The sequence below is a fragment of the Asparagus officinalis genome, chromosome 8 (genome assembly GCF_001876935.1).
Source record: "Asparagus officinalis chromosome 8, Aspof.V1, whole genome shotgun sequence".
Classification (NCBI taxonomy): Eukaryota; Viridiplantae; Streptophyta; class Magnoliopsida; order Asparagales; family Asparagaceae; genus Asparagus; species Asparagus officinalis.
In genome coordinates, this window is record NC_033801.1 from 124,090,895 (window position 1) to 124,114,946 (window position 24,052).

Consider the following 24,052-nt stretch of genomic DNA (forward strand, 5'->3'; position numbering starts at 1 on the left):
AAATTGTAATGAACTTCCTGAACTACCCCATAGTATGTTATTAGTAAATAATATATTCTATTGATTCTTAAATATGTAATTATGATATAATATGTACCTGTCGTATATTGATTCTCAATGCATCATGCACGAAAATTACAACGGCCACTAAATAAAAAATTAATATTAAATGATTGGTATCTTGTTGGGATAGCAAAAGTTGTTAGTAGATCCATAATTAAAAAAAAAGCAAATAGCAAGATGGAGTCTCAACCGATATGAAGATATTATTTGAATAGCTCAGTTCATAGGAAATGTATGAGTCATTTTTTAATGCAAATTAAATAATCTCAATCAAGAGACAAATTAATTTGGATATCATATAAGAAATTAAATTTTTTATGAAATTCAATTAAATATATCAGATATAGGTTTGTGTATTCAAATTTACTCAATGAGTAGAAGATAGATAGCCAATATGTTTCATTAGTTAATCTTTGTAGCCTAAAGTTGAACAAAGAAGTTATTTGTGGTTAATCAAAAAGAAGAAAACCAGAGTTTTATGATTTAACATAATTATTAACGAAAGAACATATATGACACTTAATAGAGATAAGAAAATTAGAAGGAAAAGAAACATGCGTTGGATAAGTTAATAGCACATCTGAATTTAAAAGTACATATGAACGAAGTAATTAATTAAGAATTAAACCATGAATATATCTAATGAACAAGAAAGCACAACTTATGACCTATATTCAAAAGAAAAAGAATAGCTTATGATAAATAGCACAAAAGTCTCTTTACAACATTGTGCAAGGAGGAAAAATCTTTAAATAGCTTTGCATAAACTCTAAAAATAAGATTGTACATTCTTTCTAAGTATTAAAAATCAATAAGAATCTTACCTAATCCACAGTATAAAAAAACACACGCTAAAAATAATCTTTGGTTCACACATCAGATTTATACATACTCTTAAATATTAAGACTTTTAAATAATAATAATATTATAATCTATTATCCTTCTCCTTTCTAAAAATTCAAGAGACAAAACACAAATTAAGAGCTACGAATTGAACATGAGACATAGACTTCAACTCCATAGAATAAAAAATATTTAAATATACAAACCATTTGACAAATATCATCAAATGTATGCTCATGCACATACATATACAACTCACGTACATTAAAGAGAGGATGACCGTAATTTATAGTGTAGAAATAAAAAAGAGGTTAAGTAAAGGAAAAGTTAAAGAGATTAGATCCATAACATATGCATTTAATCAAACAAGTTTTAGAATGTTTAAGAGCCTTAGAAACTAATTAAATCTTATAATTATAATGATTTGTAATTAATTTATTTTAAGACTCATTGAAGAGACTTTGAGATAAATCAAATAAAGAAAATAATTAAAGTAAAGTTAGAATTATCAAATTTAAGAGGGGTAAAAGGAGCAATCAAAAGTTTTAGCACCATAATCCTCTTTTATATGTAGTATAGATATAAATTTTTTTCAATAAAAAATGATCTTTGGTGTACCAAAGCTAGGGGTGTCCAAACAAGCCAGCTCCGCCCGGCCTGAAAAACTGGGCCCAGGCCGGGCAAAACTGAGGCCCGGACCCAGGCTCGGGGGGGCACCGGGCTGGGCTTGAGTGGGCCGGGCTCCGAGCTGGCTCGGTTTTTTTAGGTTTTTTATTATTTTTTCATTTTTTATTTCTTTAAATTTTTAATAATACATAACTAAAAATCAAACAAAAATTTAATAAAAATTCATATTATTATTTATTAATCATTTAGAATTACATAAATTATAAATACAAAAAATATACAAATTAAAATGATAAAAATAACTTCTTTATTAATAATAAGTAGATCATTTACAATTATAAATTTATTTTGGAATTCGTCGCATCACAATAGATGAGTACATCCCAACTAGGTTGACACTTACTCATCTATATCATTATCATTTGTAACTTTTTCCAAAATAATTTAATATAAATTTTCAGCTAAGAAATAAAAGTTATAGTTTGATGAATATTATTTACTCTTTATATCTATCCGCTAGTCCCAACTCTTTAAATTTATCTTCAATATCAGCCATCCGGTCGATGCGTTGCGTTCTCTTCTCGTACCTCCACCAATCTTGTAAGCACATGACCACCTGTACAGTATATGGATCTAACGATATCTTGTGGTCATCGATCAAACGTCCTGCTGTGCTAAAGGCGGATTCCGAAGCTACCATGGAAACCTACACTGTTAGTAAGTCACGAACCATGATGGAAAGTATACGATATAAAATTGTTTCATATATTTTTCACCATTGCAAAATATCTAAACTATTATTTTGATATTTAACTAAAGATGCAGTTAAATATTAACCAATTTCAAAAACCTCCGCTGATGATCCAAGTTCAGATCCATCAGTTAGCTCAGCTATCATTGCATACCTATCAAAACTTATATTTTTTGATACGAGTCGCTGAACAAGCACCCTTGATCGCAGAATTATCAGGAGTGGGTTGTGAAGAAGACAATAGAAAAACACACAAAGAATTGAGTTGGGCGAAGGAAAATACCTTCTCTAGATTATGAGAAATAATAGATTACAAATATCTCTCTCACAATCTCTCTAGATCAAAGAACAATCTCCCTGATCTCGTTTCTGAATCCAATCCGGTCCCCCCCAACCCTAGAAAAGTCGTGTTTTAATAAATATCAAACCCAAAACCTAAAGTGAACAAGAAACTGGAAGTCTGGCCTAGCCCGACTCGCGGTTGACCGCAAAGACACGTGCGGTCAACCGGACAGAACGACAGAAACTCATTATCGAATACATGGTTTGGCGGTCGACCGCAGAACCCATCACGGTCAACTGCGAAAAGTCCAGAGACTTTTCCTGAGTTATGCACGTTCGCGGTCGACCGCGACGTCACGTGCGGTTGACCTCTGGAAGTCTAAAGTGTTTCCTGTAGTTTTTCCTGTACTCTTAGATATTGTCGCCTTCAACGACTTCATCCACGTTTCTATTCTCAAGATACCATGAGAATCATCTATCCTCAAGCTTCTATGATGATCGCTAAGCTCCTGAAGCAAGGAAGAAGATACACCTGTATCATGGCTCCCTCCTTTAGGAACTTGAAGTCCCGTTCAAGTTAGAACAGTAGCTGAGGGAACTCGCGAGCCCCTCCTTCTCTATTGAACCACCTAGCTTTGCTAGTAACCTGACCTTGATGTCCGATCAAAAATTACTCATTCGTCCTGCGTCTCGTCGTAGTCACTTTCCGTTCCAAAATGCAATCTTCTTTGAGCGGTTCTTCTCTATCAAACCGCAGGTCGTCAACATGCGGTAAGATCATCTTGTCATCACCTTCATAATCCAACAATGGAGGCTCAAACAACTTTAAATACTTGGCGTTGATCACCAAATACATGCCTAGATAAGGTGGCAAATCCAGCTTGAAGGCGTTGTCACCAATTTGAACAACAATCCGAAATGGACCATATCGTATAGGTTTCAACTTCTTCCTTTCTCCCTTTAGCCGCTCCTTACTCAACTTCAACCACACCATATCACCTTTACCAAAATTACAAGGAACTCAATGTTGATCATGTTTTGCCTTGTACTTAGCATGTGATTTCTTTAATTGAGCTTCCACCGTGGCATGAATATGTGCAATCTTTTCCAATGCATCAAGTCTCGGTGAACTATCCCCTTCAGTCATCTTCTTCTTCCTTAATCTCTGAACTCCTTTTAAAGAAATAAGGATCTCGCCTAGCTTCTTGTATTGCAATCGAGTAAGTACCATACACAGGATCCCCCCATTCACAGGATCTAATCGTTCTGATACCAACTTAGTACGAGTCACCGGATGAGTACCCTTGATTGCATAATTATCAAGAGTGGGTTGTGAAGAAGACAATAGAAAAACACACAAAGAATTGAGTTGGGCGAAGGAAAATACATTCTCTATATTATGAGAAATAATAGATTACAAATCCCTCTCTCACAATCTCTCTAGATCAAAGAACAATCTCACTGATCTCGTTTCTGAATCCAATCTGGTTCCCCCCTCCCCTCAAAACCCTAGAAAAGTCGTGTTTTAATACATATCAAACACAAAACCTAAAGCGAATAGAAAAATGGAAGTCTGGCTCAGCCCGACTCGCGGTTGACTGCAGAGACACCTGTGGTCGACCAGACAGAACGATAGAAACTCGGTATCGAATATAGGGTTTGGTGGTCAACCACAGAACACATCACGGTCGATCGTGAAAAGTCCAGAGACTTTTCCTGAGCTGTGCATGTTCGTGGTCGACCGCGGCGTTACGTGCGGTCGACCGTTGGAAGTCCAAAGTGTTTCCTGCAGTTTTTCCTATACTCTTAGACGTTGCCGCCTTCAACGACTTCATCCACGTCTCTATTCTCAAGATACCATGAGAATCATCTCTCCTCAAGCTTCCATGAGGATCGCTAAGCTCCTGAAGCAAGGAAGAAGATACACACGTATCACTTTTGTCCCGACTTGAACTCGTAGAAGTAGAAGTTGTAGATTAATGTGTAGCTACACTATATTTAGTTGCGTATTCATCATATAATCTTTTAAAATAATTTCTAATAGTATTATGATAAGTAGTAGCAGTAATGGTTTGACCATCATCAGTGTCTATAACCATACAAGGAATTTAACAAACTTTGAAGGTCAATATCCTTTAAACACAGATCAATAAGAACCCCCAAACTAAAAATAATAGGAATAGACATAAAATATTTATTAAATTTACTTTCCATTTGAAAAATTATATTTCCAAAATAATTATCCATACGATATTTATTAAAAAAATTTGAATATTTAAAACTTGTAAAGCAGCTAAAGTAATGGTTGGATAATAACAGCCAGATAATAACATTATAGCATCATAAAAAACTTGTAACATTCTTTTAAATTACTTATAACTGTCCATTCATCTTCAGTTATTCCATACATGCTACCAAAGCTAGAACTAGAAGTATAAAAAGCAATAAAATCATTTATAATTTCTTTATATTCTATTACTACACTTAACATTGTATAGGTAGAATTCTACCTATGGTCAACATCTTTTGGAATTAGTCTAGGTTTTATATTTTTTTTTTTTACAAAATTATTTTTATCTTTTAATTCTTTGTTCAGAAGCATTATGAGTATAAGCTACTGACCTAATCTTTTCTATCATGGGTTTAATTTCACCAAATGCACTTTGAACAATTAAATTTAAAATATGATAGACACATCTAATATGAAAAAGATCATCACGGCATGGCAATAGCAGAGATGTTTTTATATAATCAACAGCTACATTATTATTACTTGTATTATCTAGTGAAAGAGAAAATATTCTTTCTGATATTTCTAATTTTGTAAGTGTTTGGTGGAAAATTTGTAGTAAATAAAATAAAAGAAATTTGATTTGTATTCTCTCGATCTTAATTACAATTTGAATTTCCGATTATAAAAGAGAGGAGAATTGATCTGAATTCTCCCCTTTATTTAATTCTGGGTTCTTCATGGTGGTGATGGAGTGTCTCCCTCGAATGCTCGCGTCGAGTTTGCTCTCCGTTGACGATCCGAACGTCTTGATCCACTGGAATGGTATCTCTTCCTTACGATTTGACGCTATGGAGAACTTGCAAAGCAAGTTTTAAAGAACTCTTGATGAGTTGATAACTCTGAACGAGTTTGAAACTCTATGAAAGAGTTGATTTAACCAAAAATCGGTTTGACAAGCCAAGACCGAGGGCTCTAAGGAACTTTGTCGCTGCAGGAAGCTCCAGGATGATCTGCTGCCGGAAGCTCGAAGATGATCCGAGGGAGCCGATCTCTAGATCTCTAAGATACTCCAGGATCCAAAAGCCCGAACTCAGTTGAATTTACTCTTTTTTTATAGGGGATTAAGGGGTGTAACCGCCCCCTTAATTCGTTCATAAGTGGGGCTGAATGGGGTATAACCGCCCCCTTAAATATCTCCCCAAATCGTGGGGAAAATAGTTTTGAAACTATTCAGTTCGTGCTTTGAACGAGTCAAACGCTGAAAAATAGCGTTCAGGGCCCGAACTATGCGTTTTAGACTTGAAACGTAGAGTTGAGCCTATATTGGTGGCTGAACGCACAGGTCGCGCTGCGTTGTAAATCTGAAATGCAGAGTTAGGACGCAGAGATGAACTCTACATTTTGGACCTGGGACGCAGAGTTTGGCTCTGCATGAACTCTGCATTTTTGTACCTGAGACACAGAGTTGGGCTCTACATGAACTCTGTGTTTTTGGACCTGAGATGCAGAATTGGGCTCTGCATGAACTCTGCGTTTTTTTGAACCTGAGACGCAGAGTTAGGCTCTGCATGAACTCTGCGTTTTGAGTCCACGAACTCTGCGTCTGGACTTGAATGCTGGGCATGGCCTCTACATTTTGACTCTGGAATGTGAGCATGACCTCTGCGTTTTGATGTTGTAACACAGGGATGACCTCTGCGTTTAGATGGTGTAACACAGGGATGACCTCTGCGTTTTGATGTGAAGAGACCATCAATTTGTGGTCTCTTTTGCTGGAGCGTTGCAAAGACCGTCATCTTGTAATCTTCATCTTGGCTCCTTGAAAATATGAGAGTCGTTAGATTATAACTCTCGATGTTGATTGTGAAGGCTATTGAACTAGAGCTTTCATTGGTTATTGTGAAGGTCGTCAGATTATAATATTCATCGATCTTCGTGAAAGTCTTCAAATCGTAGCCTTCTGGAAGCCGTCGAACTGTAACTTCCATCATCGGTGTTTGATGATGATTAGCTATCTGTTGTGATTTTTAGATAGCCTACAATAAGTTCTTCAATTATTAAATTTGTAATATTAATACCAGTATGTGACTCTTCAAATGCAATAAAAATAACTCTTTTAAATATTTACTAATTTTCCATCAATCCAGTGTGTTGTGATACATAAATAACCAGTTTATGCTTTAGATGTCCAAATATCAGAAGTTAAAGAAAATTTATAGTTTAAACTTTAAAAATAAGAAATTATTTTTCCTTGTTCCTCCTGATAATATTTTAAAATATCACGTTGACAAGTTTGACGAGAAATTTTTTTAAATGCAGGATAAAAACCATCTGTAAATAAATCTTCAAATTCATCATCTTCTACTAATTTAAAAGGAAAATTTTTAAGAATGATAAACTTGATGACGCATTACCTGGCTCGGACTGCATCATAATTCTAACTACCGAGACTACTAGAAGATGAGATTGTGAGAGCATAGATTGTCGGATATCACCTTGAGGCGTCTGACCTTTGTTACGTTTATCTAAATAGCGTTTGAGGTGGTTGGTGCCGCTCTTATAATGAGCTTGGAAAATATGGCCGCATAACGCACACTTAGCCTTCTGGGTGAGAGCCTACCGTGTTCATCCCTGGTGACGTCTATCTTCTCGAAAAAATTCTACACATCGGATCTCGACCTTTTAGGAGCTCTTGGTGTAGTAGAATCGTGGCCACCGGATTCGGGATCAACATCGGTAGGAGTAGGAGGAGTAGCTATACCTCCTGTAGTAGAATGACTCATTTCAGGAGTTGGGTTTTATCCTTCATAATCAGATGATGAAGCCATTTGATTGAAGAATTAGAGAGCTAAAGCGATTATTAGATAGTGTAAGAGAGTATTAGAAAGAAGTAGATAAGTTTTGGATGAGAAAAATAAATAAATACCCCCTCTATTTATAGAGGCACCCCCTAGATAAATAACCAAAATACCCTCAAATTTTGATCGTTTTTACCGTTTTGGGGGTATTTTGGTCAAAAGGCCAAAAATGACCGTTTATGGCCGTTACGACCGGCCAAGTTGACCCGACCCTGCCTGGATTTTATTATTAAACGATCACTTAAGTGACCGTTTGGGCCAGGCCGGGCCACATGCCTGCCCGGCTTGACCCGACAACCCTGGCCCGGTCATTTTTTTGGTCGGGCCGGGTCGGGGCCGGGGCCGGTGTGGGTGCCGAAACCCTGTTTGGCCAGAGTTTCCAGGCCAAACCTGGGCCTGGGCCTCGGGCCCATTTGGACACCCCTAACCAAAGCAAAATCTGAACTTCTAATCTAATTAGAGTTTTTTCAAATCTAGTAATCTTGAAATTAAAACTCTACAATTTAGTTCTAGATTCTTTTTTTTTTTTTTTGGGGGGGGGGGGGGGGGGGGATGTGTCAAGGCCCATGAGAAGAATTGATGTGCCCTGGCCTATTGTAGTTTCATCTTTATGTATAAACCCCAAATACAATGCAATAATGTGTTTCGGCCCTTATTTTATGCCAACAAAGCACAGAAAGAGAAAAAACATAAAACCTAAAAAATGCCCTTATGTCATCCTCTCTTTTTCTCTCATAATCTTAATCTTCATGGCTGCTTCTTTCTTCTCTCCTCTCCCCCTCTCTCATAACCCTGACCTTTCTCCTCTCTCCCTCTTTCTTCTTTTACTCTCAGACACCGACACCTCCCTCCGCTACCACCAACATTGGGTGCACACTCCGGCCATGTTGTCGCCTTCTTCGGTCTTCCCCTCCGCAACCACCAACCTTGAGCGCACCCTCCATCCTTGCATTCTCCCTCTTCCGTCTCCCTCTCTACCACTACTGATCTCGTGCACATCCTCAACAAGTTTTGCCTCTAATGTTTATGACAAGGTCTCCTTCTCTGAGATCACTGCTAAGAAGAAGGTGTTCTTTCCTCAACCTAAGAATTTACTGCGAGAGATGTTCTCTAGAAATTGCTCCCAACTCATCTTTACAGCTTTCACTTCAAAGTCCAAGATGTCTATAATAGAACCGGATGCTTTTGGATTAGTAATTTTGATAGCGGAGTAGGCCATAAGGGACCATAGATCGTGTATGGATCTTGAGTTGAGTATTGTATTTGATGCCCAACAAATATTTGATATATTGATTACAAGATTAAGATTTTATATGTGTTACTTTTTTAGTAATTTATCTTTGGTATATTAGTTCCATAACTGGTTTTAAATAGTGAATATTGTTGCTTTAATTTTATGTTCAAAAAGAGATTTTTGGCTCCCTTTGAATCAATTGAAGAATACCTTGAGTAATAGGACCTCTCTACGATGTAGTTCTAGTTTCAAAATGCGCAAATTGCATGCTAAGTCTAAGTCCTTATCTGTGAAATTTAAGTCATTTTCTATGACATTTAAGTCATTTCGTATTAAGTCTAAGTCATTTCATGTTAAGTCTAAGTTATTTTCTGCGAAGTTTAAACAATTAGTCATTTTATGTAAAGGTTAAGCAATTGTGTGTTAAGTATAAGTCATTTCACATTAATTCAAAGTCATTCCTTGTGAATTTTAAGTCATTTCCTATGAAGTTTAAGTCATTTTGTGTTAAGTCTAAGTCATCTATTATTACGGATATGTTGTGGCATGTTAAGTTATGTTGTATGTTATAAAATTGTGATTTTGTGAGAAGTGGACAAAGAAACCCTAGAAAAAAGTGAAAAGAGAAAATAAATAAAATGGCATGTAGTTGTTATCAACTACGCTCTAGAAAACTAGGTAAATACATTCTTTCATAGAATTAGGTAAAATATATGCTTTATTGATCTTCCTGTTAATATTACCTTATTCCTTAATAATGTTAATTCATTTCCTATTAAGGTTACCTCATTTTGGGTTAAGTCATTTTCTATGAAGTCTAAGTCATTTGTTGTGAAGTTTAAGTCCTTGCGTGTTAAATCTAAGTTATTTCATGTTAAATCTAAGTCCTTTCCTGTGAATTTTAATCATTTCCTATAATGTCCAAGTCATTTCATATTAAGTCTAAATCATTTTCTGTGAAGTTTAAGTCCTTGCATGTTCAATTTAAGTCATTTAGTGTTAAGTCTAAGACATTCCCTATGAATTTGAAGTCATTTCTGATGAATTTTAAGTCATTTCGTGTTAATTCTAAGTTATTTCCTGTTATGGATATATTGTATGTTATAAAGTTGCAATTTTTTACGAAATGAGGTGGAAAAAGAAGCAGTAGGATGGTCTCCATTTTATTTTTTTATACATGATCTCTTACTATCACAGTCTAAGAAACTATACCTCTCTTTGGCATTTCATCAAACACTTTATAAGCAATATTCAAATCACCACATATCATATACCTAAAAGAAATTATGTAGGAGAGAGAAGAGAAGGCCGTAGATGGTTTTGAGGAGGTGATCTTATCAATCATGTGGCAGAGTTTAGACGAGGACAGGGGGTGCTCAAGGGAGGAAAAGATGGTGGCGAGCTCGGAGGAAAAGATGTTGTTATTGTCATTAGAGTAAAACTTGTTGAAGATGCACTCGAAGTCAATGATGGCGGAGGGGGAGGTGTGAGAAGGGGACGACGGGGTCGAAGGGTGTGTTTGAGGTCAGTAATGACAAAGGGGGAGGCAGGAGAGGGAGACGGCAGGATTGGAAGAGGATAGGAGGAATAGGGAGAGAGGATGAAGGTTAGGTTTAAATTAGGAGAGAGGAAGAACAGAGGAGAGGAAGGAGGAGCACTCATGAAAGTTAGCGTTAGGAGAGAGGAGGGAGCAGAGGAGGGAGAAGCAACAAAGTTAGCCATGACACTAACAAGGATTTAGGAAGAAAGAGGAAAATTCTCATTTGGACCTGATCTTCATGAGAGAGAGAGAGAGAGAGAGAGAGAGAGAGAGAGAGAGAGAGAGAGAGAGAGAGAGAGAGATATACTTGGATCTTGAGAGAGAGAGAGAGAGAGAGAGAGAGAGAGAGAGAGAGATCTACCAAGAATGGGAAATTTAAGGATTTGAGAGAAATACAGTATACACAATGTATATTGCTGAGTTGGAAGGACTAAATCACACTTTTTTTAGGGCTTTGGGGGCTTTTACATATTGGAGAAATGTTGAAGGGACTGCTCACATGAGTTTCTTGAAGTTGGGGCATGCTCACTATTTTCCCTTTTTTAAAACAAAAGTTATGAAAGAGTAGTGAGAAAGAGATAATAAGGAAAATAAAGTTTTACCTTGTAAATAAGATTAAATTTAAAAATAAAGAAAAGTCTTTTTCGGAACATCAAAGTACGACTCTTTAAGCTTGACATTGTTATTATATTCTAATTAATATCATTCTAAACCTACCATAGATGACCTGGATAGTTGGAAGGTTCTAATATGGCTCTCATAGTTTTGGGTCCAATTTTAGCCTAGATTATCAACAAATTTTTTTTAATGTCATTCTAATATATTGTTATCCTAATATCATTCTAAAATCTATCTAAAAGAAGACACCAACATAATCCCAAATATGTGTAGTTACTCTTTACCATTTGGATTATATACTTACTCACATGCGTATGCTACTAAGTAGCTATTCTCTCAGAACACCTCATAGTGCGCTGTGATCTCAACCATAGTGGGAGCATGAAAATTACCATCATGCCCCCAAAGACTACCCATCCTAAGGTTCAGCACGCTGTAGGCTGTAAAAATTGCCTTAGCAGCAAAAGGCCTAAATTCCGCCTGAACACTAAACTCGCCAGCGCGAGTCAAGCCTATCCAAGAGTTGAGTTCGCCAACACAAGCGAAACTCGCTCGCATACTTAACTCGCCAGCACGAGTCAAGACCATGCAGCTGCTAAGGTCGCCTAATCATCCAGGCAATCCGCCGAGCGATCAGAAACTCGCCCGCACACTAAACTCGCCTGCACGAGTCAAGTTTTCTCAAGAGCTAAAGTCACCTACATATCCAGGCAATCGGTCATGTGAACAACAAGTACGCCAGACTCACCAGAGTACTAGGCGGCTGCATTGTCACGTACAGGGATGGACCTTTCCATTCCCCACGACGTAGAGCACAGTACTCTAAGCCCATCAAGTGGCCGCTCACGGTACAAGTGGCCAGTCAGATCCACGCAGTCACCAAGCTCGCCTGCATGACTTAACTCGCCTGCACGAGTTAGATTCATTTCATCGCCAAGTTCGTCCAAATGGTTGGGAGTCGCCTGTACGATCAAGCAACCAACCAGGCGATCCGCAAACTCGCCAAACTCGCCAGAGTATCTGGCGGCTGCACTGTCGCGTATAGGGATGGACCTTTCCATTCCCCACAACGTGAAGGAGAGGAGCACAGTACTCCGAACCCATCAAGTAGCCGCTCACAGTACAAGTGAGAGGCATGGTATCTCCCAACAGTGCATGGTCACATCCCATGATTCAAGGAAATGACCATGTCGTCCCTTCTCTATTTAAAAGCTTCTCTCGGCCACGGAAAAAAGGGTCGGTGGCTGGCAATCTATTAATCCCAGTTAATTGATTGACTCAGTCAGCTGATCCAGAGGCTCTCAACTCTCAAGCAAGTTGAGGACCCGCTCTTTGCATTACTCTTGCACTGAAGCATCTCCTGCCATTGAACTCGGAGACTCGAACTCGATTAACACGAGCTTCTACTGTGCACTGAAGCTCACCAGCAACCTAGATTGAATCGTCCAAGGGAAGCAGACTCGGTGCGACAACTGAGCGAGGCATCCTATCGCTACCAAAGTTCTCACGTTAAACAAGGAGGGCATTCTTTTTACTTCTGTTGTAATTTCGATTCATTAGTTTGTAATAAGCTGTTCTTATCAATACAAACGAAATCCTCATTTCGGGAAATGACACCTACACACGCTCTTCATCGTGCAGGATGTTCTGAGAGGATGGACAGTCCATATGCCATAGGGTTTTTATATCCACAAGTTTAAGTTAACTATAATTAACATCAGTTAAGTTATTGAAACATCCCAACGGATTAGCTCCACAACTAGTGAATTCTCCACCAAGAATATCTGACACTTCGTGAAATTTGAAGTATTGTTATCCATATACTTGCTTATAATCAATCTAAATTGTTATATTATCATTCTTTTTATCAAATATTATATTTTACTATATTTGTAAAGGAACAATTTATTTCCATCGTAGCTATCAAACATTGTTTTATTTGTAAATTAAAGTTAATCCAAATCCAGTTAGACAATATAGGAGTTGGTCGCTATAAGGTTTGTTTTATGGAAGTTATATATAAAGTCTTGATAATATGCATGTCGTCACCTTTGAACATGTTTTTCAAATTGAAAACAACTTCCCAGTGCTCTTTGTTTTTTTTTGAACTGAGAAACAGGAAGAGATTTCCTGTTCATTATATATATATATATATATATAAATATATATATATTATATATATATATATATATATAATTATATATATATATTATATATATAGATTATATATTATATATATATGGAGAAGTGAATCGCGGTGACCTCCGCTCTAGGCTGTCAGCTTGAGGATGCGTATCTGGGCGCGTTTATTATGTAAAACCCAGATAAAGAGATCTGAAGCTCCTTCGTTGGAAAATCCCATCCCCAAAAATCCTACCCTTCTCTCTTCTTTCCCGCTCAGATCGCCCGCCTATCACCGACCCTCCTCCTCACCACCGCCCGAGGCGTTCGCCGCCCCGAAAGCTCAGGGCAAGCCCATCGACGTCCCCTAAAAGCCGTCGCCGGCCCTCCCTTGCCCTAGCCATCACTCCCCTCCTCCTCTCCAGCTCCGAGATCGCCGCCCGCGAGCGTCGCCCCGTGTCCAGCGCCGTTACTCCTCCTCGCCGTCGAGCTCACCTCGTCATAAGCCACGCCTCGATGGCATCGGACTCAGCCCTCAGGGTATCGCGCCTCCGGAGCTTGACCAAACCTCGAGTCTGCCCTCATCGGTTCGAACAAATTGAAAGTCAGAGCGTCTTCGAATTCTTCAAATCAAAGCCTACTCTCTAAATGCATAATCTCCAACTTCGTAAGTAATTTGCCGATGATATATCTAATTTTTAACTCCTTCTGACTTATAATTTTGCGTTGTAAGCCATGAGTATAATAGTTTGTGTTAATAAACTTCGTTAATATGCCTCCGTCTTAATTTGCCCAAATATATTTAATTTTTAACTCTTTCTGAACTATAATTCTTGTAGGCCTCAAGCATAACACACTTGAGAATTTCGGCGCCAATTTGTGTTATTTTCGAGATTAATGATAAGCGAATAATAATTAGATGAAAGACACCTAAAACCCCTAGCAGAGCGGACACCTTATTTCACAGCTTTACTCAATATTACCCACATCCTTGAGCAATGGCAGCAAATAGCCAATTGATCGCTTAGATTCAAAGGTTCTGGCCGGGCATAAGCATCGCTCATCATGATTGGGAATAAAAATTGTCGGGTTCGTATAGAATGATATTCACCGAATTACCGGATTGCCAAAGGAGGGAATTCCGATAAAAATGAGGGGTCCGTCGGCGCTTTTCCAGGGCAGCCCAGCGGTGAATACATCTAGCACCTATTTGGGTAAAGAATTATTAAGAAGCCGATGAGAAAAGAAGCGGTGCGATTTCGGTGGTAAGCGCGATGAATGGCGAGAATGATTGTAGATATGATATAATGAAGCACCTAAATATGTGCTGAATATTGTGGCTTTATATCGGCTCATATTTGCCCGCGGACATGTAAACCATGTCCTTGTGGCGCGTTTAGATATGCGGAAGCAGTTATACCTTTGCATAAATATAATTGGCGCCCATGCGGTGTTTTCACTCATTCTTTGCAAAGAGCATGACGTAAATCCAACAAGTCTCTTAGTATGCTCATAGGGATTAGCGTCAGCGTTCAAAGCCGGTACCATGGTCCGTGGTTTATTCCTCCTGCTTTTACTGAGCTGTGATTACAATGGAATATTACATCTGTGCTATATCTTTTTTTTATTTTCATTTTGATAATGTTATTGTTTTAGCCACATGCTAATGGTAGTTTCTTTTTTGTAGGGTCTTGGTTTTATGAAAAAGTAGGGAGAATTAGAGTACACTTCAGATATTGAAGGTATACCGCGCTCTTTTGTGTGAAGCAGTACTGGGAAAGTGGAGAGGACTACTGATGAACAAATTATATAGAGTCCCGAAGTTGTTATGATAATGGCCCAGAGAATACTCCTCTTATTCATACCGGCATCGCCCAATGAGTATGTTGACATAATCGTGTCTAATAGTTCATTATTTTATGTCCTTTTGTTCAGTATCTATGTTTGCCCAAACTAATAGTAACGTTAATACTGCTATTTTTCTTGGTCAAATAGGAATCAAGGAAAGCTGAATTTAATTTTTCTTAATTTGCGGAGAGACGTACGAGCTTGAGAGCCTCACTACAGAATTACGAGAATTATAAGAGCGTGGTGTAGATGACCAAAAAAACCAAGGAGAAGGAGGATGACGGAAATCGTACTGTGAAGAAAAAAAATCAAAGAGGATGATGGAAGCTAAGGAATATGAGAATTTGGAAGGAACTGCGAAGCCGATGTTATGTGATGACTTTGTTTGATGAGCCCAAGGAGACAGGGAGAATTTAGAAGATGCTCGGTGAGTTTAGTTTTTTAAATTTTCTCTGCAATTATTAATTTTATATCTTCATATAACTCTTGTCTAACTCGTTTGTTAACTTCATATGCACTCCGACTCTATAGAGATGTTTCTCAAAAATATGAAGGTTAGCGTAATGAGAATACAGAGAAGAAAACGGCCATCTACTCAAACGGTACGCTGTCGGAAAGAGGCCGGAGGAAAGGATGACGACCCCTCTGGTTACTTCACTTATATGCCTCTAGATCAACCAAAGGAAGAACAAAGAAGAGACGTGTCGATCCAGATATTGGATGTTCCTGAATGGGAAAAAAAGCTACAAAATGAAGAAGGCCTCAACCTACACTCTAGAGATATCCAGGTAGATGGCCGTTTGATTATGAGAACAAATTAATTGAAGATTTCTACAATCAGAGAATGAACACGTAACTGTTACTTGACTTATGTTCTAATAATAATCTTTAATTACTTAATTCTAGTAGCAATTTCTCACAACGTGTACTTGATATGTGATACTTACATTGGAGTGTGCGAAGCAAGCGTAATCTCGGCTTAGATGCTTAATATACTATTAACGGTAGCGCGTGAACTCGTGACGATTGTAGGTTCTAAAAATTGTGTTATGATTGTTGATGTTGTATATAAAATAATTTATACTTAACTATTTTATTCATTCATGCTAATTTTTGTAGGTTGATCGATGCATTTGTTATTCGCTTGTTAACAAGATTGAACAAGTGATTAGTTATGATCGCCAAAGATACATGTACAAGACCTTGGCTTGCAGTAAGTTATCCATTGTTTTTTTCACAATTGTGCGATATTATTTTATGTTATCCCACCAATGTTGACATTTTGCATCTTGTTAGCAAAGCATTCTAGAGGATAATACTTGAAATGCGTGCGCAAAAACGAATGAAGAGAAATGTTTCATTCAGCAGAAGCTTGGCACTTGTGAAAGATATTCTGACCCGATTGTCAGCTTGGAATTGGCACCTGAGTAGAGTTGTGAAGGCAACAAAATTCTTATCACTATCCTCAATCAACTCGCCCCATTATACGCCGATGCTTGTAAATTATAAATAAGTTTATGAGTTTCATTGAGAGTAATTCGGGATTGGGGAATTGGAGCATCAATGGTCTTGTGTCAGTTGCGCGTGCCCACAAACAAGGACCGTAAGTGTTTCATGCATTTCTAATTTAATTGTTCATTTTTTTGTTTCACAGTATTTTCGAATATTGTAATATTTTTCCCTTAATGACGAACGTGAGATTGCGGCGATCTTTATGATGGAACTTCATTAACAAGCATTGTCGAAAAACGGTCCAACGATAACATTTCAAAAGGAGATTGCTGCAAAAATAATTAGAGCAAGTTTTGTGCCTGCTCTTTTCGTATGCCACGCGATTCACCCTTTTTTGTAATATTATTTTATTTTCTCAGGTTTTTGTTGTGATATTTCAATGTACTGTAAGTATGTTCATGCTTGCTTATATGTTGGTTAATTGTTTTTCGCGTGACATTACAGACAAACTACTTCGTTGTTGTGTGTTGTAAGTATTTTCATGTTAAATGAGAAGATAAGCTAGGCGCTACATAGCCACCAGCAGCAAATTTGATAGCAAATAACTGCAGCCAGCACGTAGAACTAACTCGAGAAGGATAGAACTAACAGGAGCCGTAAGCTAGAATAACAAGGTGAATAGGGCTAACATTGGGCCACCAAACGAACACTTTGCTGCTTAGAAATAACGCCAGCCCGGCAGTAGAACAATCGAGAGGATTATGAATACCAGCGCGAGGGCAGGTAGAACTACAAGCAGTGAGTAGGCATAACATGGCCACCCAGTGAGCAAACACTTTTGCTATGAAATACTCCAGCCACAGTTAGAACTAACTCGCGAGAAGGGAATAGAACTAAGCAGTCGAGGGCAGCTAGGAACTAACAACGCAGTTAGGTAGGCTAACATGGCGAACAGAACACACACTTTGCTATCTAGAAATAACGCTAGCCCGCAAGTTAGAACTAGCTGAGAGGATAGTACTAAACAGAGGAGATACCACCTAGAACTATCACATTTAATTAGAACCATAGTCATTAGACACAACTAGAACTAACATAGGGCATTAGAACCCAATTTAAACTAGACCTCTGGCGTTAGCCTAACACGAGAATGGCAAGAGACGCAACACTAGGAACGGCCCTAACACAACATTAACCCAGTAGAATAACATATTCAATAGATCCAACACTTAAACTACATTATTTCACTCTGCCACTTTGGCTGTGAAGGTTACCGAGATATTATAGGTTGACTGCATTCGTTGTTTTTGCTAGTCCCAATGGTTGAAGAGACAACTCACTTGCAAAAGTGAGTCCAAGGAGGAGAGTTTGATACCTGTTCCGCGACCTATCCCACACATTCCCACGCGGCAACATCACCATCCCAAGCCTGTTCAACCCCCAGGATAGTCTATTGAATTACCTTGATTCGGCGCAATCTTTTTCGGATCCCCCTATCGCCGACTCTCATGTAGACTCTTCCTCATTTATAAACCCATACTATTTACCCTCCCCTACCCCTTCAAGTTCCCCTGTATTATGGCCGTTGTAATCATGCTAGTTCTGTACACCGATGAAAGGTCATTGCCTGCCTGGACGCACGCTATGTGATCTTGGCATATGCCCTCCACGCCTGGGCATGACGATGGTTATCCCATTGTCTTTGCTCTTAGTTCCGATCAGTGGGTGAACTATACCGGGCTCCCTTCAAAGAGTTGCACATTAACGCCCAGTTAAATTCATAAGCGCATGGAATACGATCAATTCAGATGGGTCTGCCGTGAATCACTTGGGAGGCATGAAATGCTTGGAGAGAATTGTCCTCTGGCCATACGTTAACACTATAGCATACAGTGTTAAACGTAAGCCCAGAGGACTATCTTTTGCAGCATTCGCATGCTTCCTAGATGTGATTCACGTACTTGACCGTCTGAATTGATCGTATTCCATGGCTTATGAATCTTAACGGGAAAAAAAAGATGTGTTATTGCACAAGCTCATTGAGGACCCAGTATACTACCCCAAGCATACCTGGAAACTTAAGAGCAAAGACACAGATTGTACATGCACGTGACATACTTTACATACAGGTTGTTTTTTAATGTCATCATTTTATTGTAAGATTATGGACTGGTGTTGTTATGGTTTGCCTTGTGTTGTCAAAGCTTATGGACGGATGTCAAAGTTATGTTTGCGTTTTCAACCTCTCCAATTTATTGCCGAAGTACACTCTGTTTCAGCTTATGCACTGGTTTGCCGTTTATAGTCAGCGCTCTGTTGTTCAAATTATATGTTTGTTGTAAGCTTATCTGCTGTTTTTGCATTTAATTCTTACTGTTGTTGTGAAGCTATCTGCTGTTTAGTCTTGTATGTTTAGCTTATGGATTGTGCACAAGTTAGATCTTGGTTTGTATTGTTAGTCCAGCTATGTCTATTTTTTCTGTTGCCCAGATTCGAGCAAATCAGATAGAAAATGACCAGTTTTGCCATGTTAGTTCTAATTTATCCCCATGTTAGCTTCTAACACTTTATGTCTTGCCCTGATTTAACTATATACCATGTTAGTTCTAACTACCACCATGAGTTCTAACTTATACCATGTCATTCTAACTCATTAGTACATAGCACCCAACACTTAAACTATAGATCGTAAAGTATATGGAGGTGACAAAACACCGAGGAGCTAGCTGGATCTATCACTGGAGAAGCGAGAACTTACAAAACTAAGCTGGAACGAACAAGACGCTAGATCCAATTACTTAAAGCTCTAAACTTTAGCGCTAGCCGGTTAGAACTAACATGAGTGCCCTCTAGACTTAACAACGGAGTGAAGAACTAACAACATCTAAGCAAGACAACAAACTAGTAAACAAATGACTTAGGCTCCCGTATGATTCCATGGTGTTTTTGAGCTAAATCGTCTTCAACCCAAACATATCACTTTCCTACTCGACCTAAAATAAGTTTTAATTTTGGTTTGGCTTTTATCTGAGGAGTGTTAATACCAAATATCTAGCTGAATATATTAAAGTAAATGCCATATAGAGTTGACATGTAATGTAATATCTAACATTAATTTATTGGCAAAATATGTCAATGTAAAGTAATATATTCACAACAACCGTATTTATACTAATCATAATTACAAAATTATATTAAAATTACTATTAATAATCTCAGCCCTATTAAAGACCATAGTGAATTACATAATATTAGAATGATCAAACACATAATTTATCAGTAACATACCTAATACAAGTCATAAGAATTAATATTAACATTATTAAAAATATATATTATATGAATGATATATCTTATAATGACAATAGTATAATATGTATGTTATATTAATAATAAATTAAGTATTTTAAAATATAATATTCAAGATATAAGGTAACATTTGATATACCAAAATTATAAATTAGTTAACTATTTGAAAATAATATGCTAATATATTAATAAGATGACATAACTCATTAAGTTACAATAGGAAGCCAAACACTTAAACTAGAACTTAAAGTTATATGGATGGAAATAACACGGAGAGCAGCTGGCTATCCACTGGAGAAGCGATGAACTTAACAACAACAAGCCCTGGGGACGTGAACAAAGACGCTATATCAATCTTAAAGCTCTAACTAACGCGCTAGCGGCCATAGAACTAACATGCTTGCCTTAGACTTAACACGAAGATTATAGAAAAAACAATCCTAACAACATCTAAGCAAGAACTAACAAACAGTAAAACAAAATGATTAGGCTCCCGTATGGATTCCATGGTGTTTTTGAGCTTAAAATCGTCTTTCAACCCAAAACTTATACTTTTCCTAAAACACCTAAAATAAGTTTTATTTTGCGACTGTTTGTTTGAGTCTGAGGAGTGTTAACTAACAATATACTAGCATAATATATTAAATGTATGGATATAGAGTTACATGCTTAATGTAATATCTAACATATTTTTATTGCGTAAAATATGTCAATGTAAAGATAATATATCCACACCTATTATATTATCATAAGATTACTAATATAGTTATTAAATTACTAATTATAATTCTCAGCCCTATTAAAGACCATAGTATTATTACATAATATTAGAATATTCATTAACACATTAATGTAATTAGAACATACCAGCTTCATAAAATATATTAACATTATTAAAATTATTATACTATCAAATGAATGATTATATTATAATGACAATAGTATAATATTATGTTATATAATAATAAAATAAGGTATTGTAAAAAATATCAATATAAATAATATAACCGTAACAATTTGATAATACTAAATTATTAAATTATTTAACTGATTATGGAAAATAATATGTAATAATTATAAGATGACATAACTCATTAAGTACAATTAGACCCAACACTTAACTAAGAACTAAAGTTATTATCGGAGGTGGAAATAACACTGAGAGCCAGCTGGATCTAGTCACTGGAGAAGCCGAGAACTTACAACAACTAAGCTTGGAACGAACAAAGACGCTAATACCAATACTTTAAAGCATCTAACTAGGCTAGCCGGCCATAGAACTAACGATGAAGTGCCTTAACCTTAACACGCCGGAAGATGATAGAACTAACAACATCAAGCAAAGAACATAACAAAACCCAGTAAAAACAAATGACATTAGGTCTCACTCCGTGCGCCGGCCCCACCCGCGTCAACATCGCTTCCCGCCTACCGGACTGGACGTCCCTACCTACTCATCCCCACTCCAACGCCGTCCTGTTGCGTCCCACCACGCGTGCCCCCCCATCTGCTTCCTACCGGCACAAAATACGCCGAAGTTTCGTCGCTACTAGACCTCCACCTCACCTGCTCCCACATCTCCACAGTTATCTGCGTCTCAGGCTTTATCCGTTACGCTAGCCCCACAACCCCCCAGCCCCGAGTCCCGCGCGTCTCCTCCTACCCGTAACTCAGCTCGTACGTATGGATTCCATTGGTGTTTTTGACTACGTACTTCAACCCAAAACATTATCAGCTGTTTCCTAAACACCGAAAAATAAGTTTTAATTTTGCGTTTTCTGTTTTGAGTCTGGCGAGGAGGTGCTTAATACAATATCTAGCATAATATTAAAATGTAAATGCATATAGAGTGACATATTAATGTAATATCTAACATCATTTATTGAGTAAAAATATGTCATGTAAAAATATATTCACAACACCTATTATTATATCATAAATTACTAATATATTTATTCAAATGACTATTAATAATCTAGCCCTAGAAAACCATAGTATATTACATACATATTAGAATATTCCATACACATTATTTTAGTAACAACCAGTCATAAATGAATTATTAAATTATTAAAAATATTATATATATGATGATCGTATAATTATAATGACGAATAGTATAATATTATGTTATATTAATAATAAAATAACGTTATTTTAAAAAATATAATATAATATATCAACGTAAACAATTTGATATACCAAAATTATTTAATTATTTAACTATTTGAAAATAATATGTAAAATTATAAGATGAACATAAACTCATTAAAGTTACAAGAACCAACACTTAAAACTAGAACTTAAAAGTTATCATGGAGTGGAAATAACACGTTCTAGAGCAGCTGCGATCTATCACTGGCAGCAGACGTACAACAACTAAAGCTGGAACGAACAAAGACGCTAGATCCAATACTAAAGCCTCTAAACTAAGCGCTAGCGGCCATGAACTAACATTGAGTGCCTTAGTTTTTTTTTTTGATAACACGGAGATGACTAAACTACAACATCTAAGGCAAGAAACCGAACAAAACCATGTAAACAATGACTTAGGCTCCCGTATGGATTCCATGTGTTTTTTTGAGCTACATCGTCTTCAAGCCCAAAACATTATCACTTTCTACGTCACCTAAAATAAGTTTCTATTTTGGTTTTTGGTTTTGGAGTCTGAGGAGGTGTTAATACAATATCTAGATAATAATTAAAAGTAATGACATATAGACGTTGACATGTTAATGTAATTATCTAAACATAATTTATTGGGAAAATATGTCAATTGTAAAGACTTATATCACAACACCATATTATAATATATCATAATTACTAAATATATTATTAAATTACTATTAATCAAGTCTCAGCCCTATTAAAGACATAGTATATTACATAATATTAGAATATTCATTAACACAGTTAATTTATTACGTAACAGTACCAGTCAGATAAAATAATATTAACATATAAAATTTATATTATATGAATGATTATATTATAATGACGAATAGTATACTATTATGTTATATTCATAATAAAATAGGTTTTTAAAAATTATAATAAATATATAACCGTAAACAAATTTGATATACCAAAATTATTAACATTATTTAACTATTTGAAATATATTAATAATATAAGTGACATAACTCATTTAAGCTACAATAGACCCAACACTTAAACTAGACACTATAAAGTTATATGGAGGTGGTCAATAACACGAGAGCAGCTGGATCTAGTAATGGAGAAGCGAGAACTTACAACAACTAAGCTGGAACGAGACAAAGACGCTAGATCCAATACTTAAGCTCTTAACTAAGCCGCTAGCCGCCATAGAACTAACATGACGTGCCCTTAAGACTTAACACGAAGAGATAAACTAACAACATCTAAGCAAGGAACTAACAAAAACAGTAAAACAAAGACTTAGGCTCCCGTAGATTCCATGGTGTTTTTTGAGCTAAATCGTCTTCAAACCCAAACAACATTATCACTCTTCACTAACACCTAAATAAGTTTTAATTTGGTGTTTGGTTGAGTCTGAGGAGGTTTCAATACAATACTCTAGCAAATATAATAAATGATAATGCATATCAGACTTACATCGATTAATGTAATATCTAACATAATTTATGGTAAAACTATTCAATGTTAAAAGATCCATATATTCACAAACCTATTATAATATCATAAATTACTAATAAATTATTGAGAGTACTATGAATAAAATCTCCTCCCCTATTAAAGACCATAGTAATATTACATAATATTAGATATTCATACACTTATTTATAGTAACAATACCCAGTCATAATAATTAACATTATTAAAAAATAATTACTATTATATGATGATTATATTAATAATGAACAAAGTAATAATTAAATGTTAATAATTAAATACATAATGTTAATTTAAATATATATAATATAATACGTACATTTAATTACATTATTATTAATTAACTATTTGAATATATGTATAATTTATAGAATGACATAATCAATAAGTACATAAGACCCACACTTAAAACTAAGACTAATTTATGATGGTGATAAAACCCGAAGAAGTCAGCTGATCTATCACTTGGCAGGCGAGAACTTACAACACAGCTACGAAGCGCTTAGATCCAATACTTAAAGTCAACCCTAACGCTAAGACGCGCCATAGATCCTTGAGGCTTCGCTACGAAGATATAGAACTACACACAGCGTAAATTAATGCTAATTCCTTTAGTCCCAAGTCAATGACTCCTTCAAGAATTTTTTGGAATCCTTA